We start from the raw sequence: 12,829 nt of genomic DNA, 5'->3' as shown, positions 1-12,829 counted from the left end.
AGGTCTTCTCCTGAACTTTCTAGGGTCCCTTCTGGTCTAGAAAAAATCGTTAAAAAGTTTCGTAGCGTTTGGACTCCGTTTAGTACTGATTTTCTGAAAAGCCAAAAAACAAGGAAAAACAGCAACTGGCACAGTTAGTCCCAAAAAATGATATATAATTGCATATAAAACATCAAATATTGATACTATAATAGCATGGAACAATAAAAAATTATAGATACGTTCGAGATGTGTCATATGACGCTTTTGATTGATTAATTCCATGTTTTGTAGGTTCATCATAAGCAAGGCTGCCACATAGTTGAGAAAGATGATGCCTATTAGTTCCGACAGGTGACAACTATCTAGGTTGTAGGGACTCACAGAGAAGACATCAAAATATGAGAGTGGGCATGTATTGATTTGCATTGACAGATCTTGCATACTATCCCAAAGAATTCAAAAGGTCAGTTATGTCATCTCTACTCAACGGAGCAGTTGATGAATAGTCTCCACGGTTTTTTTCGCTGGTTTTTTTCGTCACCTCCCCCGCCCCTCCCGCTAAGGAAAAACCCGTACGACACCCCCTCCTCTCGATCCAGAGAAAAACCGGTACGACGCCCCCTCCTCTCGATCCAGATGCGACCTCTCTCCCGCTCCGCCGCCGCCCCTACTGCTCCGCCGCCGCCCCCTCGATCTGTTTCCTGTGGCCAGACCCGGTCGGGGGAGCCGCCGTAGAGCCTCCACGTCGTCGGAGCAGAGCAGCCCGAGGTGTGCGTCGATCTCGTCCCGCAGATCGCCGGCGGGGCCACGACCACCTCATTCATTGTCGCGGTGGTGCTTCTCCCTGCGTCGCCGTCGTTGGTTCGCCTCACTGGGTGTCCTAATTTGTTTGCAGATTGATGAGAATTTGGCGAGGGAGATCATAAACCACCGCTCGCTGCGGCACATCAATTGTTGAATTCGCTTGAAGGAGGTGTCTTTCCTCTCTGTTCCCTTGAGTCAATCACCATCATTTTACATCGAGATGATGTTTCCTCTTCAACAGGGATGACGAACAACATGGGAACAAGGAGGAACTTTACATCGAGACGATGTTTCCTCTCTCCCATTCTCTTTCCTTTCCGAGCCGTTCACAATCGTTAGAGAGGTGGACATTGATTGGGAGGGAGGATAAGAGGCCTCAGATCGTGGATCCTCTTTGATCCAGACCTCCTCGACGCCTTGCGCGCCGTCATCTACACATACACCCACGCGCTCGGGTGCGAAGTGTCCACACATGCGCCCGACTAGGACGAGCTCGGCGTGCTTCTGCCGGGCCAAACGGCGCCATGCCCCTGTTGTTGTGGACCTGTGGTGGTACATCAACGAAGATGATGATGAGGTGGCGCTACATGAGCGGTCGTGGCGCCACCCGATGCTCCATCACGCCTTGCGCAGGGGTGCAAGCAAGGTGGCCTGGTTCATCATGTGCGGCGCATGGAGTGGTCGGCTGGTTGCCATTGGCTCTATGAACATGGCTCGGCCGCTGCCATCACTGTGAACCGCATGTTGTTCCTCAGATGCAACAAGAATGACTTCTTGGGTTCACTGTACTTTCTAAACGGTTGTAACTTTTTTGCTTCTGAAGTGTCATAGGATACCAAAAATCTGGATGATATATTAGTCACCTGCAGTCCTTGACAAGAATTGATCCAAAGGACGAAAACTTATAAAGTCCTCAAGCACATAAACTACAGGTTTGTTATTATGATCTCATTATAATTTTCTTGTTGATTTTTTACACTTGCAGCACTCTAAAGTTACAGTAGTCAGGACTTGCTTTTCTACTTTGATTTTCAGCTTAGTTTGTGTTAGTAGTTGTACCAAATTCACTGTAAGTTTTGCCTCTTGATGTGTTGTAATCTCTACTCTAAGTTCAATGTAACTCTGATTCTAAGCTTTATTAGTCACTTTTCCCATGTCTTACAGTACATCTGAATATGAGTTACACTAACCAGAAGTGGATTTTCCCCATGTTTGTTGTGCAAAGTTCAATATAACTGTTATATTCTTGAGTTTTTATATTGGATTACATTTTTGGTTTGCTGCAGGAAGTTGGAAGCAGAGAAAATGGATTGGGACAAGGAGCCAGACAGAGGATGGTCAGTGAGTTTGCTCCTTTTGATCATCAATTATCAAAACTTGACATTTTCATGATGAATATTCTGAAGATAAACAATCTGCATGTATTAAAGAGGAGGGGCTCAGCGGAACAAATGGCCAAGGAGAAAAAAGTAGCTATCGCCACAAGCATCAAGATATGTGGGCTTCATGTAACTCATGCTTCCTACCAATACGTATTTCATAATTTCCATTGAATACCTCAAATGATCTGAGCTTGTCTGTTATTTTTTGCTGAACAGTCCACTCCGCACCACATGAGAAATCTACACATTTTTTTTGTTATAATCAGATTTATTCTCTAGCCAAGAATTATGACTAATTTCTCAGGCCTGAAGAACCAGTATATAATCATAGTTGCTTAATTAGTTAGGGATGTTTCGGCAATTGTTTTTACCACCACTATTAATCACAATGTTCTGTTTGTTGTAGGCATCATTTACTATCCTGCAGAATACATCGGTAAGTTGAGGTGTGTTTGAGTAGCCTTGCTATCCAAATAGTTTATAATCCTTTTATGCATCTTGTTGTGAGACTGTTATTTTCTTAATTTATTAATGCTTGATGGTTCTTGCGGGCATGGCTATTACGGAAGATATGATCAGACATACGAGTCAAGATAGTGAGGGAGTAATAGTTCTTGCATATGAAAGTGGAACCTTGTAGCATGTGGGTTTGTAAAAATAGTCATTATGAGAATGCCTGCAAATGTTCATGATTAACATATTTGCATATTTTGATGAAATGCGATCCTTGAAACTATTGTGCACGGCCTTTGTTTGTAGGAATATCCAGGGTGGACAAATGACTGGCTTAGGAGCACCATAACATCTTTCCTTGCATAAAGAAACCACACCTCCTAAAATAATGGACATCTGCAGCAGCAAAATAACTGTTGATCATTATTATTTCCTCCAAAATAGTTGCTCATTATTTAACTTCCTAACTTGAAAAATACGACAGGACTTGATGAAACTGATCTTGCTTACAAATTTGACTCAAAAGTTTTGTTCTGCATTTTGTAGGACAAATAAGACAGTGTTTAATTAGGTGGACATAATATACTTGGTGCTTTTTTTTGCGGGATAATATACTTGGTGCTGATCTTTCTAGAGCGTTTAGCAATTTAGTGTTATTTTCACATATAAAAAGAGAACCAACTGGCTAGCCTATACAATTTTGGTGACACGACAAATTAAAGTACTAAGGCGACAAGGTATATGCCCGCTATACTGCAATTTCTGCAAGTTTACCAGAATATGTGAATTGGACAATCAGTTAGATCCAAGACAAGATGTCTACTTTCGGAAACTACTGTTTGGAATTCAAATATTTAAAGCAATTAGGAATTAAAATTTCTGTTCATTCATCCAGATGTCTACGGATCAATTTATCAAACCACTAATGAAAACGAGGGGGTGATGAGGGACATCGAACACAAATATTAAAGAATCCCATTGAGCTATGGGAACTGCAGCAATGAACGATGGGGAAGCCATAGATGCACATCGACCTATGGTTGTCCCTTCTTCCGCAATGGCCAGCTACCTCGGCTCGGTGGCAACGCGGGCCCGCTCTGCGGGAGCAGGGAGGACTAGGCAGCAGTGACGGAGGGCCCTGCGCTCCTGACCCGTGAAGTCTATCTCCAGTATTGGTTGATCTTTAGTTTATTCCCAGCTGCAAATTTTACTGAAATGAACCACAATACAGATGGTTTAGGCCCTGTTTGGATGACAGCCAGTGGATGCCCTTCCAAAATATTGGTCGGCAGGCTGGCGTGTGTTTGGTTCACGGCCAAAAAATTTCGGATCTCAGCCAATTATTTGGTTACCCGTGTTATTCTGCAGCAGCGTGCGGGCGAGTTTCCGGCGGCACATTCCCTTGTTTTGGCGGGGCTGGCTTGGGCATCATCCAAACAGCCCCTTACTCCTTTATTATTTTCGTGGAGTGGCGTACATTTACCTTTGCAATTGGGAAGCAAAATCTGAAAGTTCAGTTTCAGTTTTGTCGTACAAGCTTGAAACATTAGCATATAGTATTGTCTTATAAAAGATTAGATGCTCCCGCTTTTAGAGAGCTGATCATACATATCTTGCTTGATTTGATGTTGCTCTGTGTTATTATGTACGTCTCGGCCGAAATTAATAGGAAGGAGAGGCACTCCAAGAGATCGTATGTTTTCGACAAAGGGTGAATTTTATTGGCTCAAAAGAAGCATCAAGAGGATACAATATAATGAGCATACACCCGGCCTCTGCATAACTAGGATGCACACAGCCAACCCAACACAAACGCTAAAACACACCAACGACTAGCAAAGTCATAAGACCAAAAGCTATGAATATGTATGAAAAGGAAAAAAAGAAATAAAAAAGCCCCAAAGCGACCAGATCAGCGAACGACAAACTAGAACTGCGACCATATTCGCACCAACCATTGACACCACATTGACGACGAGGATCTTCAACAACAACGCCTTCAAGAAGGAAGCGACACTCAAGCGCCGCCGTCGCCGGATCCAACCAAAAAGGCTAGAATCAAAGTTTTCACCCTGAAGAAACAGTCCGAACGTATCCGAGCAATGCCTCCAACAAGGTCACGATGTAAAAAAAACATCGCCATTGCTAGGGATGACCACTCGGGTCTGACCTAGGCTTTCGCCCCGGAGCTCGAGACCGGGTGCTCGCAGCACCACCATCAAAGTCACACATGTGTTGTCGCCGCCGCTTTTCCACAATCCAAGCAGCTGCAATTTAACCGCCGCCACTCCAACAACATTCCTTTGCGTCAAGTCATTGTCCATAATTTGTACCTCACCACCGAAAGTCATTCACCGGATCAAGAGATAAAAACTCCCGAATTCACTTTGATGACCCCCGATGTCGTGGATCCATAGAAAATCGTTGCAGAAAGATCTACAGTCACCACCATCTGGCCAATCAAATCTAGACCACCACCACCAACAGAGGATCACAACGGCGGCCTGCATCGCACATGCCATAAGGAAGAGATCGTATGTAAGTACAAGACCTATAGCTATTTTGTTTACCTTAGGAGCAGTACCAATCTGGAAACAAGTTTCTAATTGAGTAAAACTTGAAACATGTATGGATGGATAAATTTTAGTATTTGATCCTTTTATTGAAAAATCATATAACTTACGATCTTATGGAGTTTAGAGATGCTTATCCTGTTCTTTATGGCTTAAATTCCATCAATAGTTCTGTAATATAGTTTTGCCCAGATAGGATGCATTCTATCAAAATAAGATGTATGCAAAAACTTTGCAGTAAGTGCTTGTATATTGGAGGAAGCCAAAATGATAGAGAACTCAAACGCTTGGGTATAGAGATCAGATAAGATTTGCTTCTTTGTTGTTGTTTTGCTTTGTTTACACTGGTCTCACCAATTATTATGAGCTTTTTTTTAGCTCGTATTGGGTCCGTGTGTGAAGAGTGAAAGACTTTAGCTTGCTAATTTATTTTTACATCTGCTCATTAGGACCTCATCAAAGGTGATGATGATGCATGATTAACATGATTTATCGAGATCTGTTTGGAGCTTAGTAGGCCTGAACACGCTCACGTTCATTAAGATGATTTTGGAACGTGCTTTCCTCTCGATGACACCATTTTTCCGCTAGCAATGCATGCAGAGCCCTGAGCCCTGCATGGTTGGTCGTGGCATCCTTGGCGACAACTCATTAGGACCTCACCAAAGGTGACGATGATGTGGCTTGCCATGTCATCACCGGCGAAGGAGCGCACCGGTGCGGGACGTCGCAGTCACTAGAGATGATGGCAGGGTTTAGAGGGTTTGCCGGCGACAGAGGTGCCGACTCGGGTAGGGGCCGATGAGGTAGTGTGTGACAACACTTGCTGGTCGTGGATGGTGGTGGGAAGTGGTTGGGCAGGTATAGGTGGGTGGGTTGTTAGAGTGGACGAAGAAAAAGGTAGGCGGCGGGAGGAAGAGAATAGTAGCTACAACAGGTTGTCGCCGGTGTAGGAGAGGCGCGAGGGGTTAACAGACTTGAGTGTGGGGCGCATGATGTCGCGGGCACTATAAATGATTATGGGAGAGGTGAGCGGGTTGTGGACGAAAAAAAGTAGCGATGAGAGGAAGAAGAAGAACCGGTAGCAGAGGTGGGTCGTCGCTGGCGGATAAGAGGTAGGGGATTAATGGATTCGAGTGCAGGGTATATGAGGTCTCAGGTGACTCCGTGACGGAGATGACGGCTGCATTTAAAGGGATGGCCGGTGCATCATGTTGTAGTATTTTGTTTGCACAATCCATCCCGAGAAAACATATAAATAAAAGAAATTGATTAAATTATGTTAGAAATATCTATTTGGGTGGAGATATAAGGAAGACTGCAGCTCATGACAGTTGCTTTCCTTTGTCGATATTGTCAGCATAAGAATACAAATTATTTACACTTGCCTGCAGCTCATGAATGGTTGGTTGTTATTCCTTTGACCATGATATTGTTATTACTTAAATGTTCTAATATATTGTACAAAGCTTCCATTTATGTCTTCAGAAAAATCACCGATAAAAAAAAAGAGCTCTCAAATATATATTTTAGCTCATTAGATCAGTTGTAGAAATCATGTGCCATTTTTATGTTCATGTCATCATTTGATTATATTTGCCATAACTCGACTTGGTGCTCTTCAACATACACTACAAGGTCTCTAATTTCTCTGAATACTCTTTACAATTCTTAATGCAATCCTTTCAGCGGGATAAAAATATATTTACTCAAATGATGCCTATCGTCGCTACACAAAATATCATTACTTTTCACTCTTAAGGAGATACTTTAACCAACTGTTCCTAGAATTTTAATATGGGATATGCATTCTTCTTTTGTTGATATCTTTTATTATGCTGATATGTCTGATTCGGTGGACTAGCATAGCAAATGTAAATGTGAATGTGAAGGTGGATTCCATCAAATTGTCTGTGCAGGTTAGTGTTGTCCCTGATGCTTTATACAGACAACGTGTTCAAATATCTTTCATTGGACAGACCTCTGACGTGATCATATTGCTATTTTCATCTTTTGGATTTGCATATAATGTTGACACCACATGTGAATCCGAAGCCACTTGTGCTAAGCATTCCCTGGTTTGCCAGCTTGTGTGTTTCACTAATGGAGAAGGTATGAATCTGTTTCTTTAATGTGCAGTGTGCACACACCTTCCATCACTAATGGAGTTGAATGTGACCGGGGTCGCGCTGCTAAAGCACTGCATCTTCTGCGGTGCACGTGGCGACTAGATGTATCAAGGTGAGTGGGAGCTCTAGAATTTCATGTTAATTTGAGCTGTTGACTGGGCCGTTTCTGTTGTTGTATTACTAGATTAGGTTCTGGTGTCTTGGTCTGCAGGCGTGCGTGAGCTCTGGCATGGAGAGCTTCATCAGTGTCTTTGAGTGCACTAGATGGGGGAGTTATGTTACTCGCTCACCCATGGAGTTCTCCAAAATTGTCTGTTGCTTCCTACTCTCCGGGGTCATCTTTAACTGATTTAATTTGTCCCAAGTTGTGGTAATTCGGGAGAGAGACAACGTCGTCATGTTGGTCGCTGAGCAAGCAGATCAAAGCACAAACACGGGAGGTATCCGACAACAACGACGACCACGACATCGTTCCACTTAGACTTAGAGGCAAGAGCAATGATTCCACCGGCAGCAGAGATCAACAAGTTCTTCTCCATCGGAGAGTAAATGCTTCACCGCCAACTAAGTGAAGACTTAACTAAAAGAAGTAAGTGGAGACTTATCGTTGAGATACAGTCACTTGATCGTCGTCACAAACATTGTTGCGCTAAGAATTGTGTTGCTGCTCTACTTCAGGTACAAATTGGACATCATGTGAGGCGTGATGCTCAAATCCGGCAAGGAAGATTGCGGCCGTGCACGTAGAAAGGAAAAGGTGCCCACACAATGAAAACAAGTCTGGAAAAGGAGGTTAGCTGATTAATCACAGACATAACGCAAGAGTTATGGTACAGAGAAAGAACTTCTTCATTCAGGATTACACATGTGTCATGTGTCATAGACCAGCATTGGAGGCAAGGGATCACTTGTACTTCGTATGCCCTTTTGCAAAACTCTGTTGGCAATATGTTTGTCCTTCATGGAACCCTCCCTACTGGGACAGGTATTCAAGACGAAGTTGCCCATCGCAAATAGTTGCTAAATCTACCTTTTGCCATGGACATTATTATACTGATCTCATGGGCAATTTGGACCACAAGGAACGACTTCATCTTCAAGCACATTCCTCCAAATCTCTATAATTGCAGGCGTCGATTTAAGGAGGAACTAAAATGGTTTACCTACACGGCTAAGAGAAAGGAGCTCACTGGCCTCATGGATTGGGTTCAGGTTTTCAGATACAGCTCTCGATAGCTTTGTTGTATCTGTTGTATTTTCTGCCTTTGTTTGTTTTGCTTTTTGTACTTTCCTTTTGATTGTATAGATTATTTTTGTTTTGAACCTTACCATCTACTCCCTCTGTCCGAAAAAGCTTGTCCCAAGCTTGTCCATCAAATGAATGTATCTAGCACTAATTTGGTGCTAGATACATCCATTCGAGGGACAAGCTTTTTCGGACGGGGAGAATACCTCTTATTTGAAAATCAATAAAAAACACTGTTTCCCTAAAAAAAGGAGGTTAGCTTAGCGTTAGCGAGCTAGAGCCTCCTATTGAGCCCGACTTATACCAAGTTGCCAAAAGCCTGGGTCAGAGTAGCAAATCGGGTCAACATCAAAGTTTAGGGACCAATAATAATGGCGAGCCTAAGTTATTGTTCACTTGCCTAAAATCTGTCCACTCTGGATATTCTCTCGCCCAAGAGACTCTTTCCCGAGAATCCCTATTCTTTCAACTCGTCTAAACGAAAAGAAAACCTTGTGTGCTATTTGTAAGAATAGAAAGGAGGATTGCATTTGTATTGTGGTTGAACATTGTGTGCTGGCGCAATGTGCTCATTGTTGGGAAAGAGTGAGCATTGTTTACAAATTCATTTGTTGGCCCGTGGCAACGTACGGGCAGTCTACTAGTGTCATTAGTAAATGACTTTCTATAGACCCTTTTTTTCTTTTACAATTATATGTTAACGCATACATTCATGAATTGTACAAACTCTTGGATTCTTGTTAATATAAGTATTATTATTTTTTAAATGGATATGTTGTCAACACATGTTCCAAAAATCATGTAAGCAATCATTCTTAATACCAAGGCATGCATGTCTAATTGGTGAATTTAGTTTGTAGCTCAAAAATTTTTCATGATATGACAACAACCAAAATAATAACGAGTGCATTTAAAAAAAGCAGTAGCTGCAATAGACTAGATTGAGGGGCATAATTAGATTAAGAGTTCAGACCAAAGATGCTTCCTAAAGTATATGCATTGTAGTCCATAGCAACGCATGGACGTTCTACTAGTACCAATAACAACCTAATAGCAATGCAAGAACATGACTAGTCCCAATATAATCATACCAAGAACACCCTAACTCCCAATATAATCATACCAAGAACAACCTAACTCCTAGTAGGGTGACCAAGATTCAACTGTCTAGATAGTCCAGTCTCCCCCAAATCCAGATGATATGTGGGGGGAGAAATGTCGTTGTCCGAACTATCCGCCATGTTATCTCCAACACGTGGGCCCAACACAAACAACCCACCCCATGATGCACCCTTCTCCTTTCCTATCGGATGATGGTCTGCAAGACACACAGGGTAGCGTAGCACCTTCGTGTAAGTATCCCAAATAGTAATCGTTCCTAACGTAGAGCAGAGGAGAGTATTTATAAGTAGCATTTCTATCACACACAAGTTGTCACAATTCTTATTTGAGGTAACTGCTTGTGATTCTGCAGAAGTTGTCAGTGTCCCAAGAGGCAAACGAACCAAAATAGTGAATAATATGAGTTTGTAGCAGCGAGAGTAATAGAAAGTTGAAAGTAAATAACATAAAGAACTGGATGTAAAGTACTTTTCCTGCAATGGAGAGATTAGGCATGGAGAGAATTTGGGTCATGGTATACATCAAGTGTGCCAGTGCGATGGTAAAACCAGTTACCTCGTATCGTGATTTTAGTATTTGATTTGCTCTTTCAGTAGGCAAATCACCCTAGAGTTATGGAACTCCTCCTCGTGGGATTATATTGTATACTATGGTCCTGCTTCGCCATTGCCATAGTGTGGTCGTATTCACAATTAAGGTCATTAAACAGGAACCATGCATTAAATTCAATGAATCACCGTTATCTTATATTTTCTTCGGTCCTCATAGATGTCTCCACCTATCACGTTAGAGGTCGTAGATTTCCTAAACAATATGTGTTACCCGTGTAGGTCTTGAGGTCATTTTGCCTAGGCCCTTAACTTGGAAAACACACATAGAGTTCACCACAAAATAAAAACTTATTAGACAGATCATAAGACTGCAAACACGAATGATGACATACATGATAGGCACAAATGAATCTTACCACTCACCTACATCTCCACGCCCAGGGGGAATTACTCACACATCAAAAGAGAAAATCAATCATCTCGAAGAATATACCCATGAAAAACATATCAATAATACTGTGAAGATCCACAATAAGATGAATGATCAAACAAGTCCCAATCTCCAGATGAGTATGAATAGAGTTTTACATCCTTATATTACAACTTGAGATTCCTCTTACAACAGTGAAGGTGAAATGAATATGAAGATTGAAGAACAAAACGAGAAGGAATCTCGGTTATCCGGATCTCTTCTCTCTCTATTCTGGGTGTGGTGGTGGCGTCTAGGTTTCTCCAATGATGATGTGCCCTTCATGAAAGTGCCTTCTGTAGACAAGGGGGATCCCCTGGAGCTTCATACGACCATCCATACGAGCACAAACACTTGTATGGAAGGTCATCTTTCACTTTGGCGCCTCTGGCGACGAAGCCCTCAGCATGGAAGTTGCTTCATTTTGTTGGGGAACGTAGCATGCAATTTCAAAAAAATTCCTACGATCATGCAAGATCTATCTAGGAGATGCATAGCAATGAGAGGGGGAGAGTGTGTCCATGTTCCCTCATAGACCGAAAGCGGAAGCGTTAGTTTAACGCGGTTGATGTAGTCGAACGTCTTCGTGATTCAACCGATCAAGTACCGAACGTACGACACCTCCGAATTTAGCACACGTTCAGCTTGATGACGTCCCTCAAACTCTTGATCCAGCAAAGTGTCGAGGGAGAGTTTCATCAGCACAATGGCGTGATGATGGTGATCGCGAAGTGATCCGCGCAGGGCTTCGCCTAAGCACTATGACAATATGACCGGAGGAGTAAACGGTGGAGGGGGGCACCGCACACGGGTAAGAAACAATTAATGTGCTTAGAGGTGCCCCCCGCCCCCGTATATAAAGGAGGAGAGGGGAGGAGGCCGGCCTAGGGGGCGCACCAAGTGGGAAAAACCCACTTGGACTCCTAGTCCTATTCGCCCCCTTCCTTCTATCGGAGGTGGAAAGGGGAAGGAGAGGGAGAGGGAGAAGGAAAGGGGGGCCGCGCCCCCTCACCTTGTCTAATTCGGACTCCCCATGGGGGGGGGAGCCACCCCCTTGTGGGTTGCCTTGCCTCTCCCCTATGGCCCATGTGTCCCATTACTTCCCCCGGGGGGTTCCGGTAACCCCCCGGCCGGTACTCCGATAAGTACCCGAAACACTCCGGAACTATTCCGGTGTCCGAATACTATCGTCCAATATATCAATATTTACCTCTCAACCATTTCGAGACTCCTCATCATGTCCGTGATCTCATCCGGGACTCCAAACAATCTTCGGTCACCAAAACACATAACCCATAATACAAATCGTCATCGAACGTTAAGCGTGCGGACCGTACGGGTTCGAGAACTATGTAGACATGACCGAGACACATCTCCGGTCAATAACCAACAGCGAAACCTAGATGCTCATATTGGTTCCTACATATTGTACGAAGATCTTTATCGGTCAAACCGCAATGACAACATACGTCATTCCCTTTGTCATCGGTATGTTACTTGCCCGAGATTCGATCGTCGGTATCTTCATACCTAGTTCAATCTCGTTACCGGCAAGTCTCTTTACTCGTTCCATAATGCATCATCCCGCAACTAACTCATTAGTCACATTGCTTGCAAGGCTTATCATGATGTGCATTACCGAGAGGGCCCTGAGATACCTCTCCGATACTCGGAGTGTCAAATCCGAATCTCGATCTATGCCAAGCCAACGAACACCTTCGGAGACACTTGTAGATCATCTTTATAATCACCCAGTTACGTTGTGACGTTTGATAGCACACAAGGTGTTCCTCCGGTATTCGGGAGTTGCATAATCTCATAGTCAAAGGAATATGTATAAGTCATGGAGAAAGCAATAGCAATAAAACTTAACGATCATTATGCTAAGCTAACGGATGGGTCTTGTCCATGAAATCATTCTCCTAATGATGTGATCCCGTTCATCAAATGACAACACATGTCTATGGTCAGGAAACTTAACCATCTTTGATTAACGAGCTAGTCTAGTAGAGGCATACTAGGGACACTATGTTTTGTCTATGTATTCACACATGTATCAAGTTTCCGGTTAATACAATTCTAGCATGAATAATAAACATTTATCATGATATAAGGAAA

The 12,829-nt window shown here is 43.1% G+C and overlaps 1 long non-coding RNA gene across 8 annotated transcripts; it reads left to right on the top strand.

The window, feature by feature from the left end:
- Positions 1–569: 569 nt before the first annotated feature.
- LOC123096481 (uncharacterized) lies at positions 570–8,404 on the top strand. 8 transcript variants are annotated; one of them, XR_006446620.1, is made up of 8 exons: positions 570–750; positions 878–955; positions 1,028–1,718; positions 2,073–2,123; positions 2,217–7,113; positions 7,334–7,435; positions 7,535–7,912; positions 8,002–8,404. It is a non-coding gene; the product is annotated as an uncharacterized lncRNA (long non-coding RNA). The 8 variants fall into 8 exon arrangements; XR_006446621.1 differs by having other exon boundaries at positions 7,513–7,912; XR_006446619.1 differs by having other exon boundaries at positions 2,217–2,294; positions 2,575–7,912.
- Positions 8,405–12,829: the final 4,425 nt, after the last annotated feature.

This window comes from Triticum aestivum, chromosome 4D (assembly GCF_018294505.1).
Source record: "Triticum aestivum cultivar Chinese Spring chromosome 4D, IWGSC CS RefSeq v2.1, whole genome shotgun sequence".
Classification (NCBI taxonomy): domain Eukaryota; kingdom Viridiplantae; phylum Streptophyta; class Magnoliopsida; order Poales; family Poaceae; genus Triticum; species Triticum aestivum.
Note: the sequence above shows the minus strand (reverse complement) of the source record. Positions and strands in the feature narration are given on the sequence as shown.